General features: G+C 40.4%; 1 long non-coding RNA gene across 1 annotated transcript; it reads right to left on the reverse strand.

Annotated features, from left to right (window-relative positions):
* Window positions 1-1,779: 1,779 nt before the first annotated feature.
* On the reverse strand, window positions 1,780-18,558 carry LOC140187735 (uncharacterized). The gene is made up of 3 exons (XR_011883144.1): window positions 18,491-18,558; window positions 17,061-17,144; window positions 1,780-1,911 (listed from the first exon to the last, which is right to left on the reverse strand). It is a non-coding gene; the product is annotated as an uncharacterized lncRNA (long non-coding RNA).
* Window positions 18,559-21,654: the final 3,096 nt, after the last annotated feature.

Consider the following 21,654-nt stretch of genomic DNA (forward strand, 5'->3'; position numbering starts at 1 on the left):
TGTAATAAATTTAGACCAATTTGTAAAAATTTGTTTTCACTTTGACACGAAAGAGTCTTTTCTGTTGATCAGTGTCAAAAAAGCCAAATTAAATCCACTGTGATTCAATGGTGTGTAAAACAATAAATCATGAAAACCTCTGGGGGGGGTGCTGGGGGGAGCGGTGTGAATACTTTTTATAGGCACGGTGTAAGAAAGTAGAGACACCACGTGCTTTCTTCGTAATGGCACTTATGTGCTGGGCCCAGGACAGATCCTCTGAAATGAGAACACTGAGGAATTTAAAGTTGCTGACCCTCTCCATCTCTGATCCCCTGATGAGGATTTGCTCATGGACCTCTGGTTTCCTCCTCCCAAAGTCACTAAATGTCTCCTTGGTCTTGCTGACACTGAGTGAGAGGTTGTTGAAGTGGCACCACTCACCCAGGTTTTCCATCTCCCTCCTATTGATGCTGTGATGGACCCTGCCTTAATAAAAATGTCCCTGTACAGAGAATTACACCTGGTTTCAAATTTTTATGACATAAACATTTCTGTTCAATGTGGCAACAGATATGAAGCCTTTCTTCTTCCAGCTAATGTTTTGCCTGGTTGTGAAACACTCTGTCTAGTTAGACACTGATAGGTACGTGGATGGTAGGGGTATGGAGGGCCATGATCCCGGTGCAGGTTGATGGGAGTAGGCAATCTAAATGGTTCAGCATGGAATAGATGGGCTGAAGGGCCTGTTTCTGTGCTGTACTTTTCTATGACTATGAGTGAGAAAAGAAGTGAATTAATGAGGGAAAATGTACCTCTGAAATGGGAATACCGGCAGTCACAGTATTAGTACTATATGATGCTTGCTTTTGCCCAACTTGATTAATGGTTGATTGGGGTTGAGGTGGGACAGCTTTATTAAACCAATGAATCATTGCCTTCTGTTATGTATGTGCGGAGCAAGAACTACAACGGAGCAGTAAACGTTTTTACTGTGTCACATGCCCATTGGGCAATTTACAGTATGGAGTAAAAACGTTTAATCCTACTGCTCCACAGTCATTCTTGGTCCTCGCAGACGTAACACGTTCCGTTACCAATCTTCCCCAGTGGGAGGAAAGCCAATCAGGGATTTGTTTCAGTGGCTTCACCAGCTTATATCAACATCTTAAATCCAGTTAGGAGTTCAAGGAACACATACAGTCAGGCAGTCTCCAAGTTAATTCTTGATTTTTCCATAGATAACCCTGAAACTGGTTAAGGATGGATGAAAACTAAATGGCTCAGAGGATGTAGTGAACTATTGCATGCAGAACTAACATTTGTTAGCAAGATTTGACCCCTTACCATCAGGCAAAAGGTACCATAGCATGGGAAACCACTTCCTCCCCCAGGTTCCGAGACAACTGAACTCCTTGCCACCAATCGAGTCTCACCATGAATAAAGCGGCAGTAGCATTATACTGTTTAGCTTCTAGCTTCTGATGTAAATGCACATTATTATTTCTTAATTTACTTGTGGTAGTGTTACTCTATATGTTGTGGGTGAGTAATACATACGGCATTGTGCACCTTGGTCGAGAGGTGATAGACATGTACAATATTTGGTTGAATTTGAATTTGAACTTGATCTTTGTTCCTGTGTCTGTGCTATGTAGAATCATCATTTAAGAAGGCACATCTGTTATTACTAACTCTGAGAATTCCATATTAAAGTAAAATTATCATGTATACCCACTCCTGATCATTATCCTTGTCATCTCCCTTCTTTTGCCATTTCCACCAACAAATGAGGTCCACTGGGGGCAGAAATAGGTTTCATTTTGATGTCCTCCATGTCTATGTAGCGTGTTCTCATCTCACTGAGTGTTCTACTGGGCGAGATAGGGGAAGACTGTCACCAGCGATGGAGCACCATGTGGCCATCATCACCTTCAAGAGAGAAGGACAGAAAGAGTCACGACTTGGGCTGGTAATGTCAGAACCCAAGTGTGGAGGCAAGACAGACTCCAATATAGAGACAGTGACCAGAGTTTATTCATAATAATTCCAACAGAACGTCAGTGGCTCAGCTGAACGACACTGCAAGATGTAACATTCTCAAAACTAGGACCCCGAATTAGTGCTAATTGGCCATCCACTTAAATAATACAAGTAACACAGGAAGCACCAGGAGATTGCATTGAGTGAGTCTCTTGAGGAAAAAAACACAAAGGAACTTTAAATGGTTAATGACTCTCATTAAACAACAATTAATCAATTCATGCCCTCTTAAAACCTCAGAGCCTAACACACCGTAAAACAAGATACAGAAGAAGATACTCTCCAGCTTTCCACACAAACCTGAAGAGCTCAATACAGAAAGTCTGTGAAATGAAACTCTCTGAAAAAGAGTTGCCTGTTATATTCTACAGAAGGTGTGAACAACTACAGTGACTTGCAGTTATATATTAAAAAATTAATGTTGGGAAAAATTGTCTTAAGATTGTTTGTCTGCAAGAGAGTAGTAGAAAGGTAATAAAGGGAGGGGCTGAAAAATTGGCCCAAGGCAACTGAAGGTTCAGCCAATAAATATTGAGAAAAGATTTTATTATGTTCTGTATTGTTGGGTACTGTGTTTTTCTGTTGAGCGTGGTGGGTATTTTGGTGCATGAATGTGTGGTGACACACGTGGGGTGCCTCCAGCCGATCCTTTGTTTCATTAAAATCGAGCTTGCATGCACCACTTGTGCTAGCAGCTCATTCCACAGTCTCACAACCCTCTGAGTGAATAAGTTTCCCCTTATGCTCCCCTTAAACTTTCCACCTTTCACTCTTAACGTATAGCCTCTAGTTGTGGTCTCACTCAACCTCAGTGGAAAAAGCCTACTTGCATTTACCCGAACAATACCCCTCATAATTTTGTATACCTCTATCAAATCACTTCTCAATCTTCTACATTCCAAGGAATAAAGTCCAAACCTATTCAAACTTTTATATAACTCAGGTCCCCCAGATCCGGCAACATCCTTGTAAATTTTCTCTGTACTCTTTCAATTTATTTACATTTTCCTGTACGGAGATGACCAAAACTGCACACAATACTCCAAACTAGGCCTCTCCAATGTTTTATATAACTTCAATATAACATTGTATCCCTTGTACTCAATATTTTGATTTTATGAAGGCCAGTGTGCCATAAGTTTTTTACAACCCTATCAACCTCTGATAGTTCAGTTCCTGAAAGAAGAAAAGAGAGGTCTTTGCACCACATCAAAACCTGAAACAAACAGGACTTCAAAGTGTAGCAATGAACCCCCGTGACACAGATTCAGGTAGTAGTGGCCTTTGAAAGAACACGCAATGTGAATTCTTATAACTATAAAGTGGCAGCTGGTGAATGCAATTCTGGGAAATGATTCAATATTGCTTATTGCCATTCTTCAGTACACAAGTATAAAGGAGAACAAAACAATTGTTACCCTTGGTCTGATACAGCATACAAAAACTGAACAAGCATAAAGAACACCAGAAAGAAAAACACAATAATTATGAATATAAAAGCAATCTCATGAAACTCCATGTACACGTAACTGTAATATATATAGACTGATTGTATGTACATACATAAAGTGACATTAGGTCATGTATACAACAACACACATAAAAGTTGCTGGTGAACGCAGAAGGCCAGGCAGCATCTCTAGGAAGAGGTGCAGTCAACTTTTCAGGCCGAGACCCTTCGTCAGGACACAGAATTCCTGTTGTTTAGGTCATGTATATGTAGTTCGTGGTGGGGAGTCATGGGTTGGGTTAATGAGTGGAGGTGTTTATCAGCCTGATGGCATGGGGGAAGTAACTGCTTTTGAGTCTCATGGTCATGGTGTGGATGCAGAAATCCAAGTTTGTAGAGATGACATACTTGAAAATGCAGATTGTGGTGAAGTGTGATTTCTTGATCTCAAAACACTTGCAACAGGCAGTGAAGCAGCAGTAAAGCACATCAAGTCTTCCTCTTACAAGTAAGGATGAAATTGTTGACCAGAGTTATCAGGACAAATTGATAGTTATGACTGAAAGAAATTTGTCATCTGTTGTTTTGCTTTGGTAAAATTATACAGCAGTAAAATAGCTAATGTAATTAAGAACTGGTGAGCAACTAGAAACGAAGAGGAGCCAATATTGATTGACGTCTAACCCGTCTCTTCAATCTCATACGATGCAATCCAGCAACTCACCAGGGCTGCTCAGGCAGAACCTTCTAAACCCAAGATCAAAGACAACCAAAGCATGGAAACACCACTGCCTGAAGTTGCCTTCCAAGCCACATACCATCTTTCACTGTCACAGGGTCAAAATCCTGGAAATCCCTCCCCAGAGGCAATGTGGACGTACCCACTTCTCAAACACTGTAGAGATTCTAGAAGGCAGCTCACCTCAATGGCAATTAGAGATGGGCAATTAAATGCCAGTTTAACCTGAAAAGCCCGCCAGAACAATGCATGCAACCTTTTCCAGTAGATGTAAGTAGCTTCTTCAATAACATGTCACAAACCCATTGTTTCTGAATAAAATGCATGCTAATATTGCATTCAAATTGGAACCGAAGGATAATTTTATTTATTTTTATTTAGAGATATTTTATTTCTATATTTAATATCTCTATTTTTCCCTTTCAGGGTTCCTTTGAAGACCCTGACCTAGAGTTACACACTGATTTCAGTTCTTTGCGTGAATGGGACCTGGTCTCGGGGTCTCACGACTGGCTGCTATTCAATATATCAAGGACGCAGCCTAAAAGACAAGTGCACCTTCAGAGTTCTAGGATCTAGTGGCTCTGGAGGCGGGTGGACTCGAGATCAGTGCCTCCACAGGAAATTGGTGTGTCGTGGGAGACAGAAAGTCAAAAGCAGCAAACTGGCTGCTGGCTGTGTGCCCAGAGACCTGAGATCTTTGGGCACAGAGCTCAGAAAAAGCGACGCAACAGACTTTTAACATCATAAATCAGCGAGTTGTTTGTTATGTCTCCCCTCTCGCTGTGAAATGGGGACATTTCTTTTTCCCTTATTAGGGAGAAAGAGAGCCTGTGGTATGTCAAATTACCGGGTGAAAGAGTAGTCTTTTGGGTACTGCAAATCTATGTCTTTATTGATGCTTTGCTGCACACTCGCGTGCTCGGTGGGGGGGTGCGATGCTGTTTTTTGCTGGTGGGGGGGTTGTTGCTTTGCTGCTGCTTATGCATGGGAGGGGGGAGCTGTGTAGGGGGCTCTGGGGTTCTAACATTTAACTGTCATTCATTCTTTGGGGCACTCCTCTATTTTTGTGGATAGTTGCGAAGAAAAGGAATTTCAGGATATATATTGTAAACATTTTTCTGACATTAAATGTACCTCTGAAACCTTTGAAACTTTGATTTAGGGGAAGACGAATCTCAAGGTTTTATATTGCATGTATACTTTGGTAATAAATGTACTTTGTATCTTTGAGATACAGCATGGTAACAGGCCATTCTAGCCCAGTGAGACTGTGCCACCCAATTACACCTATGTGACAAACTAACCTACTTACCTGTACGTCTTTAGAATGTGGGAGGAAACCGGATCACTCGGAGGAAACCCACGCGGTCACAGAGAATGTACAGTCAGCGGCAGAAATTAAACCTGGGTCACTGGCACTATGTTACCACCCCACTCTTAAAGATCTGTTCATTTATCATTGGGTACGCGAACAGGTACTTAAAATGTCACGGATTGGTACAAAAAAAATCAAAATGCAGAGCATTGGAACAAGTTTCATAGAGAGAACGTTTAATATCATCTAATAAAAAATTGTTAATGATGGAAACTATGTATTCAAATGTTAATAAAGCAGTAAGAATATCAATACATACAAATATAAATAATATATTTAACTGCAGCAATGCTAAATCTCAATTAATTTAACCTGATTAAAAAATTGTTCTCCAACTAATGCTCCTATTACGGTGGAGACAGGAGATTGCAGATGCTAGAATCAGAGGAAAAAATTAAGCTGCAGTATGAAACGAACGGTCAAGAATTTGGGTCAAGACTCATCATCAGTATCCACTGTACATTTCCCTCTCCAGATGCTGTCTGACCCACTGCATTCCTTCAGCAGTTTGCTTATTTTCCCTTCTCCTAACTACCAAACTTCATAAACTAAAACCAATCAAAATCCAGTATTGCACACAACTGATACTTCTACAAAGCAACACCATTTCTCCAACATGTTCATTAGAACCGATTAGACCTGTAAACTGTTAAACCACAATGATGATAAATGTTAACAGTTTTAATGAACACCCACTGCTGTATTCCTGTGTTACATTTTCTGTTCCCTTACCTCTTTATTTCCAAGGCCACAAGTTAAATTTTGCTCACACATTGTACATATCTCATCTTTTCATCAGGTTACCATAGATCATCAGTTGCATTTGAAGTTTCAAGTTTGATTTATCTTTATCTACTATCTTTTGATTTAGATCTTCATCAAGTCTGATCAAAACAATTCTCATTCCTATGTCATTCATTTGAGATAATCCTGCTGTTACAGTATTTATGCCTGCACTCTGTGATCCACCTCCCCATTCAGGCAGTTAATCATTTCTCTTAAAATATCTCTTGCAAATTGTTTTTGTTGTGTTATAATTGCACTCAATTCCACTAACCTGTTTTTTTACTAAACTACTGACATCAACACAACAGCTACTTCATTGTTGGTCTTGAGATAATGTGAAGACTTTCTTCCATGTTACTCTCTTTACAACTCTTCCTGAACTTTTTCCAACTTGTTTTTCTAGCTCTCTACCGTTGTTTCTATATTTCCTGATCATAGAGTCGCTTCTCTGAGCATAGATGTGTGTATTAAATGTTCATGACTTTTCTTTCTACGCAAAAGATTTTTTGTAATTTATTTTTTATTGAATTTCATCATCAAACAAACATTTCCATAAGATGTATTTCAGATACACAAAATAATCTGCAGATGCTGGGGTCAAAGCAACACTCAGCGCGCTGGAGGAACTCAGCAGGTCGGGCAGCATCCGTGGAAAAGATCAGTCGACGTTTTGGGCCGGAACCCTTCGTCAGGACCTGAAGGGTTCCGGCCCGAAATGTCGACCGATCTTTTCCACGGACGCTGCCCAACCAGCTGAGTTCCTCCAGCGCATTGTGAATGTATTTCAGATACTGTACATACATATCATATAATCATATTTGTCACAAATCTCCACATAATATTTATCTGAGGTATACACTTATAGAAAGGAGAGGAAAGAAGGAACAATCGAAAGAAGAAAACTATGTACAGAGTAGGGAGTGATCTTTTTTTTACAGCATATTCATTGACTTGTGAGAATAAAATCAGGCCTATGAGGTGTTATGTAGTTAAACCATTTTTTCCTGTATGAATAAAATTGTTCCAACTGATGATTAACAGATGCTTTTTCTGTTTTCTAAAGCTTGTGCTATGAACTTCTACAGTTTCAATTTCTCTAATAATCTTAATAAGCAAGTTTTCTTTAGCCTTTTCCATCAGCACCTTTGTCACAGTTTCTGGAGCAGGGTTAACATTCTTTTCAGAATCAGGTTTAATATCATTGCCATACAGTCAGTGGTCACTTTATTAGGTGCAGGAGTGGAGTCCGGAGTGGTTTTCTGCTGCCGTAGCCCATTCACTTCGAGGTTCAATGTACTGTGCATTCAGAGATGCTTTTCTGTGCACCACTGTTGTAATGTGTTATTTGAGTCACAGTCACCGTCCTGTCAGCTTGAGCCAGTCTGGCCATTCTCCTCTGACCTCTCTCATTAACAAGGTATTTTCACCCACAGAGCTACAGCTCACTGCATGATTTTTGTCTGCATGATTCTGTAAACTCTAGAGACTGTTATGCGTGAAAGTCCCAGCAGACTGGCAGTTTCTGAGATACTCAAACCACCCCAACTGGCACCAACAATCATTCCATGGTCAAAGTCACTAAGGTCACATTTCTTTCCCATTTTCATGTTTTGTCTGAACAACAACTGAACCTCTTGACCATGTCTGCATGCTTTTATGCATTGAGTTGATGCCACATGATTGGCTGATTAGATATTTGCACTAACGAGCAGGTGACCGCTGAGTGTATGTCGTGAAATTTGTTTTACAGCAGCAGTACAGCACAATACATAAAAATACTATAAATTTCAATAAGAAATAAATATTCAAAAATCAACATAAATAAATAGTTCAAAATGAGAGCAAAAATAGTGATGTAGCGTTCAAGATTGATTTACTGTCTATTCAAAAATCTGATAGTAGAGGGGTAGAAACTGTTCCTAAAGTATTGAGTGAGTGTCTTCAGGCTCCAGGTAGCTGTTTTTTTCAACTAACAGGTCGATCAATGACCAGCATTCCCTTTTTACAGGGTTCTCCTCTTGTGAAATAAAGATTATCTCCCGACCTGCTAAGTGTTTTCAGCATTTTCTTTATTTATCTCTCTTCTGAGAACCTGACAGCACTGAGTTCAGTTCATACCTAGGGATAAGATTTGATTTTGTGGGAGAAAGGAATCAATGATTTAAATGACAGGATATACTTAACAGCAGTTACTTTTATCTGGCCATAAAACATTAATGCATACTAGTATAAGCAATAGCCCACATTATTGAAACTGTAGGCTGCATTACTCAATTCCATTGCTAGGCAGAACAACACACTGTACATGCAGCAACATCTATCATCTCGACATGGTGGGCCACCTTTGTGCAGTATGACACTATGGGAATGCACAAGAAAACAGAGGCAGAAGGCCACTTAGCCCATCAAGCCTGTACCACCATTCAGTATGATCCCTGATGATCTCTGCTGGCCTCAACCCCTCTTTTGTGCCAGTTCCCCATAACCTTCAATTCCTGATCTTTCATCTAGTTATTTACCTTCCACTTTAAAGTATAACCTGACCTCCACCACCCTCAATTCCAGACATTCACCAGCTTTGAGAAGAAATTTCTACACACCTCGGTTTTAAATAAGTGGCACTATTTTGTAGCTGTGTCATGACTCACCCATCAGTGGAAACATCACATTATCTACCCTGTCAAGACCCCTTAGGATCATGACTGAAGCCCTCTTTCTTCTAAACTCTGAAAAATACAAGCTCAAATTGTCTCATTTCTCTTGACAGGACCCCAAACTGGTCTTCCAGTATATGTAACTGCCATTATAAAGAAGGCATAGCAACACCTCTACTGTCATAGAAATCTGCACAAATTCAGTATGTCATCTAAAACTTTGACTAATTTTTATAGATGCACAGTGGAGAGTATATTGACTGGCTGCATCACAGCCTGATATGGAAATGCCATTGCCCTTGAATGGAAGATCCTACAAAAAGTAGTGGATATGGACCAGTCCATCACAGGTAAAGCCCTCCCACCCTCGGACACATTTACAAGGAGTGCTGTCACAGGAAAGCAGCATCCATCGTCAAGGAACCCCACCACTCAAGCCATGCTCTCTTCTCGTTGCTGCCATCGAGAAGGAAGTACAGGAGCTTCAAGTCCCACAGCACCAGGTTCAGGAACAGTTTTTACTCCTCAACCATCTGGCTCCTGAACCAGAGTGGATAACTTCTCTCACCCCAACACTAAACTGATTCTGGACTCAATTTTAAGGACTCTACATCTTGTGTTCTTGACATTTATTTCTTATTTATTTTTTCTTTTCTTTTTGTATTTGCCCAGTGTTTTGTCTTTTGCACATTGGTCGTTTGTCCTGAACTGTGTGGTTTTTCATTGATCCTGTGTGTTTATTTGTATATACTGTGAATGCCCACAAGAAAATGAATCTCTGGGTAGTATATGGTGTGGTGCATGTACTTTGATAATAAATTTACTTTGAATGTCTTGAACTTTAGGCTTCAATCAACATTGGCTATTCTTAGTTTCAGTTGCCAAGAAGCTGCATTCCCCGAGTGTTCTCATGCTGAAATTTCTCTCTGAAGTAGGATGCAAAATAAGCTTCCCCCTTAGCTATCAATTTATTCTAATGACCTTTGCAGCCTTGCTGGTAAAGGGATGACTTGATGATTTCCTGCTGTTGCCTCTCCGGCTCCAAAAACATTATCTGTGCATTGCTGGGGAATCACAGATTACCACAATCTGCATTTTTAAATGTGCCATCGTTTTTTCTTTTATTCTTTTTTTCTTATTCATTCCTATTTTATGATTACAAAACCTTACTAAACCTACAGAGCTTTCCACTCATAAATCTGGAGATTATGTGTCCAAGTCTCATTGCAAAAAGTTAAACATTTCCTGACAGATACACACCAGTGCAAAGTTGAGGAAGCACTGCATTGTCAGGGCTGGCATCTTTCTGAAGAAATGTTAAATTCAGGTGCTGGCTGCCCTTTCAGGTAGCTTTTAAATTAGATTTATTTATTAATTACATGCACATATTAACATACAGTGAATGGTGTCATATGTCTCAATAGCCAACATAACCTGAGGGTGCATTGGGGGCAGCCTGCAAATGTCACCACACATTCTGACGCCAACATAGCATGCCCACAATTCTGAGCAGAACCCATGGTACTGTTTCAACGTAGAGCGGTGAAGTTCTCCCCAGAATCAACCAAAAGCAGAACTTCCTGTTGGCCAAACATTTTAACCCTGGTTCCCATTCCTGTTCTAACATGTCTGTCCATGGCCTCCTCTTGTGCCATGATGTAGTCACCCTCAGGATGGAGGAGCAACACTTTATATTTTGTCTAGGTAGCCTCCAACCTGATATCATGAATATTGATTTCTCCCTTAGGTATATAAAAAAATTTCCCTCCCCTGGCCTACTTCTCATCTGCCTATCACCTCCCCTGGGCCCTCTCCTCCTTTCTTTTCTCCTATGGTCCACTTGCCTCTCCTATCAGATTCCTTCTTCTCCAGCCCTTTACCTTTCCTACCCACCTGGCTATCTTCCTTCCCCTACCCCCCCCCCCCACCTTTTTATTCTGGTGGCTTCCCCCTTCCTTTCCAGAAGAAGGGTCTCGGCCCGAAATATCAACTGTTTATTAATTTCTAGAGATGCTGTGTGACCTGCTGAGTTCATCCAGCATTTTGTGTGTGTGTTGCTTTGGATTTCCAGCATCTGCAGAATTTCCTGTTTGTTCATGAATTACTGTCTGGAATTACAGCTTGCTAAATGCATTTCGGCTTCAGTGTTCCCTCCGTTCTTCTTCCTTCTGCTTATAGGCAGAACTTCAGGTTAATGAAGACTTGCTTTCATTCTGCTTCTGCGGATTCTTCAAGTGGCCGTTGAGGCTGGAGCATGTGGGAACTGCCGCAGATAGGACAGGAGGTGTGTGATCGGACAGGCGGGTGGCCAGCATTTGAGGCAAAAGTTCTCCTGCTGCCATTTGTACAGGGCTTTTTCCTAGCCTCAAGGTTTTCAATATATTATAATAGATTTTCATTAAGTGCAACCAACTTTAAAACATTTCAACACCTGAAATATCCTCTGTGAATGCAGTTCTTTTCTTAAGATGTTAGCATTCATTTTAAAGAGGACTAGAATATGAAAGGAATAATGTAATTCTGAGGCTTTATAAGGCAGCACATTTGGCATATTGTGAGGAGCTTTGTGTCCCATATCTAAGAAAGGATGTGCTGGCATCAGAGAGGAAGCTTATGAGAATGATCCCAGAAGTGAAAGGGTTAATGTATGAGGAGCATTTGATGGTCCTGGGCCTGTACTCATGGAGCTTAGAGAATGATGGGGGATCTCACTGAAACATACCAATATTAAAAGGCCTACATGGATTGAAGATGGAGAGGATGTTTCCAATAGTGGGAGAGTCTAGCACCAGTGGGCACAGCGTCAGAATAGAAGAACGTCCCTTTAGAACAGAGATGAGGAAGAATTTCTTCAGCCAGAGGGTGGAAAAACTGTGGAATTCATTGCCATAGACAGCTGTGGAGGCCAAATCATTGGATATATTTAAAGCAGAGGTTGATAGATTCTTGTTTAGTAAGGGTGTCAATGGCTGAAGAGAGAAGTCAAGAGAATAGGGTTGTGAGGGAAAATAAATAAGCCATGATCAAATTATGGAGAAGACTTGATGGACCGAATGGCCTAGTTCTCCTCCGATTCTTATGGTCTTAAGATATTCAGCCAGTGCAAAATAAATCAATATCTCTAGCCATGCCGAATTTAAAGATATGGTTCATCTGTTTAGCATTACATCCTGCCAAGTATGTTAGTAGGAAACTATTCACCTGATAAATTTTCAAGAAATGGACCCTCCCATCATATTTGCTTTTGAATTTCGAGAACGAACTGTTGAAGACACAGCAGACCTGAGGTCTAAGTTGGAGTTAAAGCCTCACCTAGAATTAACGATTTATTTTCAGGACATGTCTGAAAAGCTCATTGGGAATCTAATCATTGGAGCACTCGGAAAAAGAAGTTTATTTCCTTTTCTTTAAAGTATTTTCTTCAACTTGTGAAAATACGGAAGACAAATGGAAGCAAAGTTTTATTTTATCGTTGTTCAGTTGAAGTCATGTGCTTAAACCCTTAGGCATCTGGCGAACCATTAGTGGTAACTGAGGCCCCGACATCTGACAACAGAAACAGTTCTCACAGCACTGATCTAAGGGCTTTTTTTGTGTGTACCAAGAATTCTAAAATAATATTCTAAATAAAAAGTAATTACGCTGTGTACTGATGGCTAATCTAATCAGATTAAAACCTGTCAACTTCAATGGTTGACATAAAGCCAATGATTACCACCAAGATTTCTCAATCATTCCATGTTTTATCAGTTAATGAATACCTCCTACTCCATTTTGAAATGCTTTATAGTGTCAGTCATTGATTATGATTTTCCTTGTCCTCAAAGACATGAAATGTCTAAATCACTAAGGATCCTCACCATCCAAGACATGCCCTTTTCTCATTACTAACATCAGGAAGGATGTACCCGAGCTAGAAAACTCACACTCAGTGACTCAAAAACAGCTTTTTCCCCTCTGCTATCAGATTTCGGAACGGTCCATGAGCCCATGAACACAAACTCATTATGCCCTTTTTTGCACTATTTATGTATTTCTCTAATTTTTTTTTAGATTATGAGAACACTCAGTCCTCTTTTATTGTCATTTAGAAATGCATACGTGCATTAAGAAATGATACAATGTTTCTCCGGAGTGATATCACAGAAAACAGGACAGACCAAAGACTAACACTGACAGAACCACATAATTATAGCATATAGTTACAGCAGTGCAAAGCAATACCATAATTTGATGAAGAACAGACCATGGGCACAGTAAAAAAAAGCCTCAAAGTCCTGAGTCGATCGACTCCTGAGTCCCCGATAGCAGGCAGCAAAAGGGAGAAACTCCCTGCCATAAACCTGCAGGTACCGTCAACTTGCCAATACTTTGGAAGCAGCCGACCACAGCCAACACTGAGTCCATCTGTCCGAAAACTCCGAGCTTCCGACCAGACTCTCCGACACAGCCTCCTGAGCGCCATCCTCTGCCGAGCGCCTTCGACCTCTCCTTGGCCGCTGAAACACGCAAAGCCGAGGATTTTGGGGCCTTCAGCTCCGGAGATTCCGGTTACCACATAGTAGCAGCGGCAGCGAAGCGAGCATTTCAGAAGTTTTCCAGATGTTCCTCCATGCTCTCACGTCTGTCTCCATCAAATCAGAATTGTGCACAGTCCCCTACTTGACAGATTACAGATATCATCACCGAAGTGGCCACAAATTTTCTGTCTTCGCATTGTACTACTTCCGCAAAACAACTAATTTTTTTTATCATAGTAAGTTTGATTCTGATAAACAAGTTTACATTGAATTTTCCAAGGAGAAAAAGACTATAAATATGGGGCTATGTGTTTTTCTCTTTGATAAATCCCATTAGTTCTTTGTGAAATTGCAGCAATTGCTAAAGCGGTTTAGGGCTCCCACATGAAACTGTCTGCTCATGGAAGTCCCATACCTCCTGACAGCTCATTGCTGCTATAAACTCAGATGCTGATATTGGCAGTGGAACATCAGCTTTTTGCAGTCTCCCAGTGGTTACACAAGGAAGTTTGTCTGCTGACTGACATCATTCATTTCAATGAAGAGGAAGTGGTACAGGTTCCAGGAAACTCACAAGTCATTGATTCAAATATGCTCATGGGCCACTTTACTACGTACAGGAGGAGCCTAATAAAGTGGCCGCTGAGTCTATTCCTGTATGTCCGTGGTCTTCTGCTGCTGTAGCTCACCTATCTCAGGGTTCGACGTGTTGTGCGTTCAGAGGTGCTCTTCTGCACTCCACTGTTGTAACACGTGGTTATTTGAGTTACTGTCACCTTCTTGTCAGCTTGAACCAGTCTGACAACTCTCCTCTGACTTCTCTCATCAACCAGGTGTTTTTGCCCACAGAATTTTTTTTTGTTTATCACACCATTCTCTGTAAACTCTAGAGAATGCTGTGCATAAAAATCCCAGGAGATCAGCAGTTTCTGAAATACTCACACCACGCTATCTGGCACCAACAATCATTTCACAGTAAAAGTCACTTAGATCACATTTCTTCACCATTCTGATGTTTGGGCCTAAACAACCATCGGCCCTCTTCACCATGTCTGCATGTTTTTATGCATTGAGTTGCTGCCACATGATTAGCTGATTAGATATTCACAGTGACAAGCGGATGTACAGGTGCACCTAATAAAGTGGCCACTTGGTGTATATTTAGATATACAGTGGATTCTGGTTAATTGGGACACATCAGGACCAGTACATGTTGGTCCAATTAAGCTGCTGCCCCAATTAGCTGAAGGTTCATGGAAATGGTTAAAAAATACCAAAATCACAAACTATTGTTTAATTGAGTAACAAATTATAAGACCATAAGACCATAAGACAAAGGAGCAGAAGTAGGCCATTCAGCCCATCGAGTCTGCTCCGCCATTTTATCATGAGCTGATCCATTTGATCCTATTTAGTCCCACTGCCCCGCCCTGGCTACTCAGATACCTATCAGTCTCTGCCTTAAAGACACCCAATGACTTGGCCTCCACTGCTGCCCGTGGCAACAAATTCCATAGATTCACCACCCTCTGACTAAAAAAATTTTTTCGCGTTTCTGTTCTGAAAGGGCGCCCTTCAATCCTGAAGTCATGCCCTCTCGTATAGACTCCCCATCATGGGAAACAACTTTGCCACATCCACTCTGTCCATGCCTTTTAACATTCGAAATGTTTCTATGAGGTCTCCCCTCATTCTTCTAAACTCCAAGGAATACAGTCCAAGAGCCGACAAATGTTCCTCATATGTTAACCCTCTCATTCCTGGAATCATTCTAGTGAATCTTCTCTGTACCCTCTCCAACGTCAGCACATCCTTTCTTAAATAAGGAGACCAAAACTGCCCACAGTACTCCAAGTGAGGTCTCACCAGCGCCTTATAGAGCCTCAACATCACATCCCTGCTCCTATACTCTATTCCTCTAGAAATGAATGCCAACATTGCATTCGCCTTCTTCACTACCGACTCAACCTGGAGGTTAACTTTAAGGGAATCCTGTACGAGGACTCCCAAGTCCCGTTGCATCTCAGAACTTTGAATTCTTTCCCCATTTAAATAATAGTCTGCTCGTTTATTTTTTCTGCCAAAGTACATAACCATACACTCTCCAACATTGTACTTCATTTGCCACTTCTCTGCCCATTCTTCCAATCTATCCAAGTCTCTCTGCAGACTCTCCGTTTCCTCAGCACTACTGGCCCCTCCACCTATCTTCGTATCATCAGCAAACTTAGCCACAAAGCCCTCTATTCCATAATCCAAATCGTTGATGTACAATGTAAAAAGAAGCGGCCCCAACACTGATCCCTGTGGAACACCACTGGTAACCGGCAGCCAACCAGAATAGGATCCCTTTATTCCCACTGTCTGTTTCCTGCCAATCAGCCAATGCTCTATCCACGTATGTAACTTTCCTGTAATTCCATGGGCTCTTATCTTGTTAAGCAGCCTCATGTGTGGCACCTTGTCAAAGGCCTTCTGAAAATCCAAATATACAACATCCACTGCATCTCCCTTCTCTAGCCTACTGGTAATTTCCTCAAAAAATTGTAATAGGTTTGTCAGGCAGGATTTTCCTTTAAGGAATCCATGCTGAGTTCTGCCTATCTTGTCATATGCCTCCAGGTACTCTGTAACCTCATCCTTGACAATCGACTCCAACAACTTCCCAACCACCGACGTCAAGCCAACAGGTCTATAATTTCCTTTTTGCTTCCTTGCCCCCTTCTTAAATAGCGGAGTGACATTTGCAATCTTCTAGTCCTCCGGAACCATGCCAGAATCTATTGACTTTTGAAAGATCATCGCTAATGCCTCCGCAATCTCCACAGCTACTTCCTTCAGAACACGAGGGTGCATTCCATCTGGTCCAGGAGATTTATCGACCTTTAGCCTATTCAGCTTCCTGAGTACTTTCTCTGTCGTAATTGTGACTGCGCACACTTCTCTTCCCTGCCACCACTGAGTGTCCGGTATCCTGCTGTCTTCCTCAGTGAAGACTGATGCAAAATACTTGTTCAGTTCCTCTGCCATCTCCTCATCTCCCATTACAATTTCTCCAGTATCATTTTCTATCGGTCCTATATCTACTCTCACCTGTCTCTTACTTGAAAAAGCTATATATACTTGAAAAAGCTTTTAGTATCCTCTTCGATATTATTTGCTAGTTTCCTTTCATAGTTAATCTTTTCTCTCTTAATGACCTTCTTGGTTTCCTTTTGTAAGGTTTTAAAGACTTTAAAGACTTAAATACTTATGTATTTAAATGAAACACAGAACAAATTAGAACACTATCAATACTACTACAATACTATAAAACTGTATTAATTCCGAATAGTTATCGATGGAGGAATTCATCCAGTGTACTCTGCCCTGTTCTTTTGACTGACTGTAAATTAACACTATCAGCACAGACACCTAGTGCAGAAAATGGATTGCTTTCATACAATCTTTTTGTCAATTGCATCCTCCAAATCTTCATTTTCATCGTAACATTCAAGATGATTGTCAATACCTTCAAATTCTTCGTAGTTCCCAACTTGCTGAAGTAGCGAAATTATTTCATTTTCACTCCCGGCCATTTCTGACATCTCCAAGCCTGAATGTTTGAAACCACAGTGAGCAAAACAGATCTGAATTATCTCACTACTTATTTCTTGCTAACTTTCAGTAACAAAAATCACTGCCTTTTGAACACAAACATGTGCAACAGACGACATTCAAAAACTGTTCACTCTAAGCATGGTGTAGCGTCTAATGGTCACAACAAGTGCATGTGACTGACACTAGTTAGGAACTGTTCCACAACAGTCTCCTATCCCAACTAAGCAGCATAGTGTCCCAAAAAACAAAGGAAATCCCAGCTATTTTCTCAATTAGGTTCTATTCTTTAAGAATTGTCCCAAATAAATGGCTGCCCCGATTAACCAATGGTCCAATTAACAGAAATTCGCTGTACCAAATTATTTATTGGCAGTTCTTATGGTTGTTAAATGTTTTAATTATTCTTAAAATTGTAGCTTACTGTTAAAATATCATTAATAGGATGTTTAGTTCTTAACAGATTTTGAATATTTGTGAACTTAAGCTGTTTGTGAGCTTTGACAGCCATCTCAACTTGTGGGTTAAGTGACTGTTTAAGGATTTCTGTGGGATTTACGATTGGTTGCACAAGGCTTTGCCAATAAGATCACAGCTGGTTTTGTTCAAGATAAGTCAATGGGGAATTCAAAAGCAAGCTAAAGGCAGGTTTTGTGTATAACGAAGTGCATATCTTGCCACTCCCAGGAAGTTCTAGGCTAGTGTTTTGTTTTAAACACCTTAAAGGCACAGAAATACATTTGATGTGTTGTCACCTTTATCATGAAATAACAATTTGTGCATAGCAAGCTCCTACAAACTATAATATAGTCACGACATGAAAGTCTCTTTTTAATGACAAGGAAAGTATATTTGCCATGAATAACTCCTTAGTTTCTTTAGGTTAATGTCCTACCAATTGAGAAAACAGAAGATGTTCACAGCTGGAGTACTTTATACAATTCTGGACATTTTATACTGTTCCACATCTGGATATTTTGCTCTAATTTTGTGCTGTATGACTCTTTGATACAATGGGAGGAGAATCCAATGATCCTCAAGGATCAACTTCAGTCACAATATACATTTACATGTATTAGGAATTTGCTGTGTTATATTGCTTTTTTTTTGTCACATGCAACAAAAAACAACATTCAACAATTGTAAAGAATAAAGAATTATACAAAAAATAAAGTTAGAGGTTACAGTATAGATGGAATAAAATGTGCAAAATACATAAATGCCAGCCTATATTTGTAACGTAAGCAATATTTTTAAAATGGTTCAAAATGTTACACAACATAATCATGTACAATATAGCCAATATACTGCATTTTCTAAATATTTTAATTAACTGGTACTTACTCATTTTCTTACGGAAGCTGGAAGTATTTGCCCAGTCCATATCCAGGCCATTGTTTGTTCATAATGCTTCAATAATAAAACAAGAAAAAGGAACAAAATTTTAAGATGTTCCCCTTCTCTATTCTTATGTTGGGAAAATCCATTATTTTAAGTATTTATTTTTTAAAAATGAACTATTACATTGACACCTTACAGGTAACAATTAATGAGACAGCACTGCCTTCCTACAAGAATGTGTCCACGAGTACTTTACCCATTGATAACATATCCCACACCCCTTTAGGTTATTCAAGTTTTCAGCTGCCTAGATACAATTCAAGTTCAGCTTCCCAAGCACCTTCTCCCTGATAATAGCAATTGCACTCACCTCTAGCCCCTGACACTCTCGAACTTCCCTCATTGTCCCTTGCATGTAACACTATATTCTCCATTCTGTTTTCTTCCTACCACCTCAATGTACTCTGTAGGGCACAATCACAGGCAAAACAAAGAGATTTCTACTGTGTTTCAATATAGATGACAATAACAAACCATGGCCAACACACTAGGAGAACTTACAGCGATCAGTCAGTCTACCAACCTGGATAGCCCAGTATCTCCCACAGTGAAGATGGATGCAAAATACTTACTTAGTTCAGCCACCATATCCTTATCCCCAATTACTACCTCTCCAGAATCATTTTTGGACCGAGGTGCATATAAAATAATATTAACATAATCATATTAACAGATTTAATAAAGTATAGATGTACAAGTTGATATAAAGTGCATATACAACATATAGTTAAATATACAACAGCGTTAGTGCAACTGGCACTGCCATAAATAATGTGTACTGGGTGATAGCAGAGTATTCAGACGTCTCACTGCCTGGGAGAAGAAACTGTTACCCAGCCTAGCAGTCCTTGTTCTTACACTGTGGTACCTTCTGCTTGATGGTAGGAGGTCAAAGAGCTTGGGGCGTGGATGGGAGGGGTCCTTGACAATGCTTAGGACTCTGCCCGCATTAAAATACTAAAATAAATGGCTTCATCTTCACAAAAAGAGCAATCTAAGAAATTAAACGTTAAGAAGCCAGTGCAACTTCTATCATAGTTCTCTCAAATCCTTGTCTTGTGTGGTTATATTTGTCCTTTGCTTTAAAGTGCTCAGACATAATAAAAAAAAATGAGCAAAAAGACTCTGCATTCCTTTAAAATCATTCATTAATGGAATATTGGAATGCCCCTACAGCAGGTTACATGGGGTTTGCACCTTTTCATATGATTCTCTAACTAACTGATTGAGGTGTGAAATATTATGAATACCAAAAAGTTCTGCCAGACTGTTAAATAACCTCAACGCATTTGAATTAAATAAACTAAGTGGAAAAGAAAAATTGTGCAAAGGATGTGGAGAGTCTACTGAGAGATATTGATAGGTTAAGTGAGTGGGTAATGGTCTGCAAATGGAGGACAACTTTGGCAAATGTAAGATTATCCACTTTGGAGTGTTAAAAATAAAACAGAAGATCTGATTATTATTTAAAAGGTGAAAGATTGCAGCATGCTATTATGAAGAGGGACTTGGGAGTGGCTGTGCATGAATCACAAAAGGTTGGCTTGCAGGTGTAACAGGCTATCAAGATGGCAAATGGAATGTTGGCCTTCATTGCTAGAAGGATTGAATTTAGGAGCGGGGGGATATGCTGCAACTCTGTCTCGGATGCCAATATCAGAACGTCTTTCAAGAGTGTGAACGCTTGAAGGCATCAGGCCCTGATGGTGTACCTGGTAGGCACTGAAAACCTGTGCCAATCAACTGGCAGGAGTAGTCAAGGACATCTTCAATCTCTCAGTGCTGCAGCTGGAGGTTTACACCTCCTTCAAAAAGGCAAAAAATCATACCAGTACCCAAGAAGAGTAAGCTGAGCAGCCTCAACAACTATCGCCCAGTTGCACTCACATCTACTGTGATTAAGTGTTTTGAGAGGTTGGTCCTAGCCAGAATAATTTCCTGCCTAAGCAAGGACCTGGTCCCATTGTAATGCACAATTTGCCTACCGCCACAATAGGTCTACAGCAGATGCAATCTCATTAGCTCTCCAGTCTGCCTTAGGTCACCTGGACAGTATCAGTATCAACATCAGGCTGCTGTTTATTGACTACAGCTCAGTGTTCAACACAATTATACCCGCAGTTCCAATCAATAACCTCTAAAACCTGGGCCTCTGTACCTCCATCTACAACTGGATCCTTGACTTCCTCAATGGGAGACCACAGTCAGTGTGGATCAGTAATAAAATCTTCTTCTCACTGACAATTAACACCTCAAGGATGTTCTACTCTCTCTACACCCACGACAGCATGGTTAGGCACAACTCAAGGGCCATCTATAAATTTGCTGACATTTTCATGACATATGTGAGTGCTAAAAAAACAGATTCTGATATGGGTCTCTTTTGTGGACTGAAAGTGGAAAAAGGGCAGGGAGATGAGAAGGGAGGGGGGAGGAAGTGAGAAGCACCAGAGAGAAATTCCATAATGATCAATAAACCAATTGTTTAGAATCAAATGACCTTGCCTGATGTCTTGGGACTGGGGGTATCTGCAACCGCACCAACTCCTGTCCCTGGCACTCCATCTCTGCCACCTGTTGTACACTCCTCCCACAGCGCTCCACCCTCGCCATTTCCAATATCCTTCATTCCCACCAGATTTACAAACTCATTCTCTGCTCCGTGTTGACAAATACAGTACTGTGCAAAAGTCTTAGGCGCCCTAGTTATATATATGTACCTAAGAGTTTAGCACAGTACTGTACATCTTTAAAATTTGGAAAATGAAGCTCATGAGACCCTCTATGTACAAATACCATGTAGTAAATGTCTGGAAGTCTGTGCATGTACTGCTAATTCCTACTTTCCCTCACAATGATATAGCATCTCCTATATGCAGATGATCTTGCTTTTAAGGAAATACAGTTCTCACCAAGAATCCATCAGCAAATGACTTTATCCTGTTCATTAACACTTCGTTGAATCTGCTGGCCAGACCTTTTGTACAATTTCTCTGATCAATCAGAAAGTTGTGCCTTTTTTCCTTGGGTTTGAGTGCAGCAGTGAATGCAAGTATGATTTATTTATCATTTATATTTTCAGGTTCACAATAGATTGAACTGAAATA

The sequence above is a fragment of the Mobula birostris genome, chromosome 25, assembly GCF_030028105.1.
Source record: "Mobula birostris isolate sMobBir1 chromosome 25, sMobBir1.hap1, whole genome shotgun sequence".
Lineage (NCBI taxonomy): Eukaryota > Metazoa > Chordata > Chondrichthyes > Myliobatiformes > Myliobatidae > Mobula > Mobula birostris.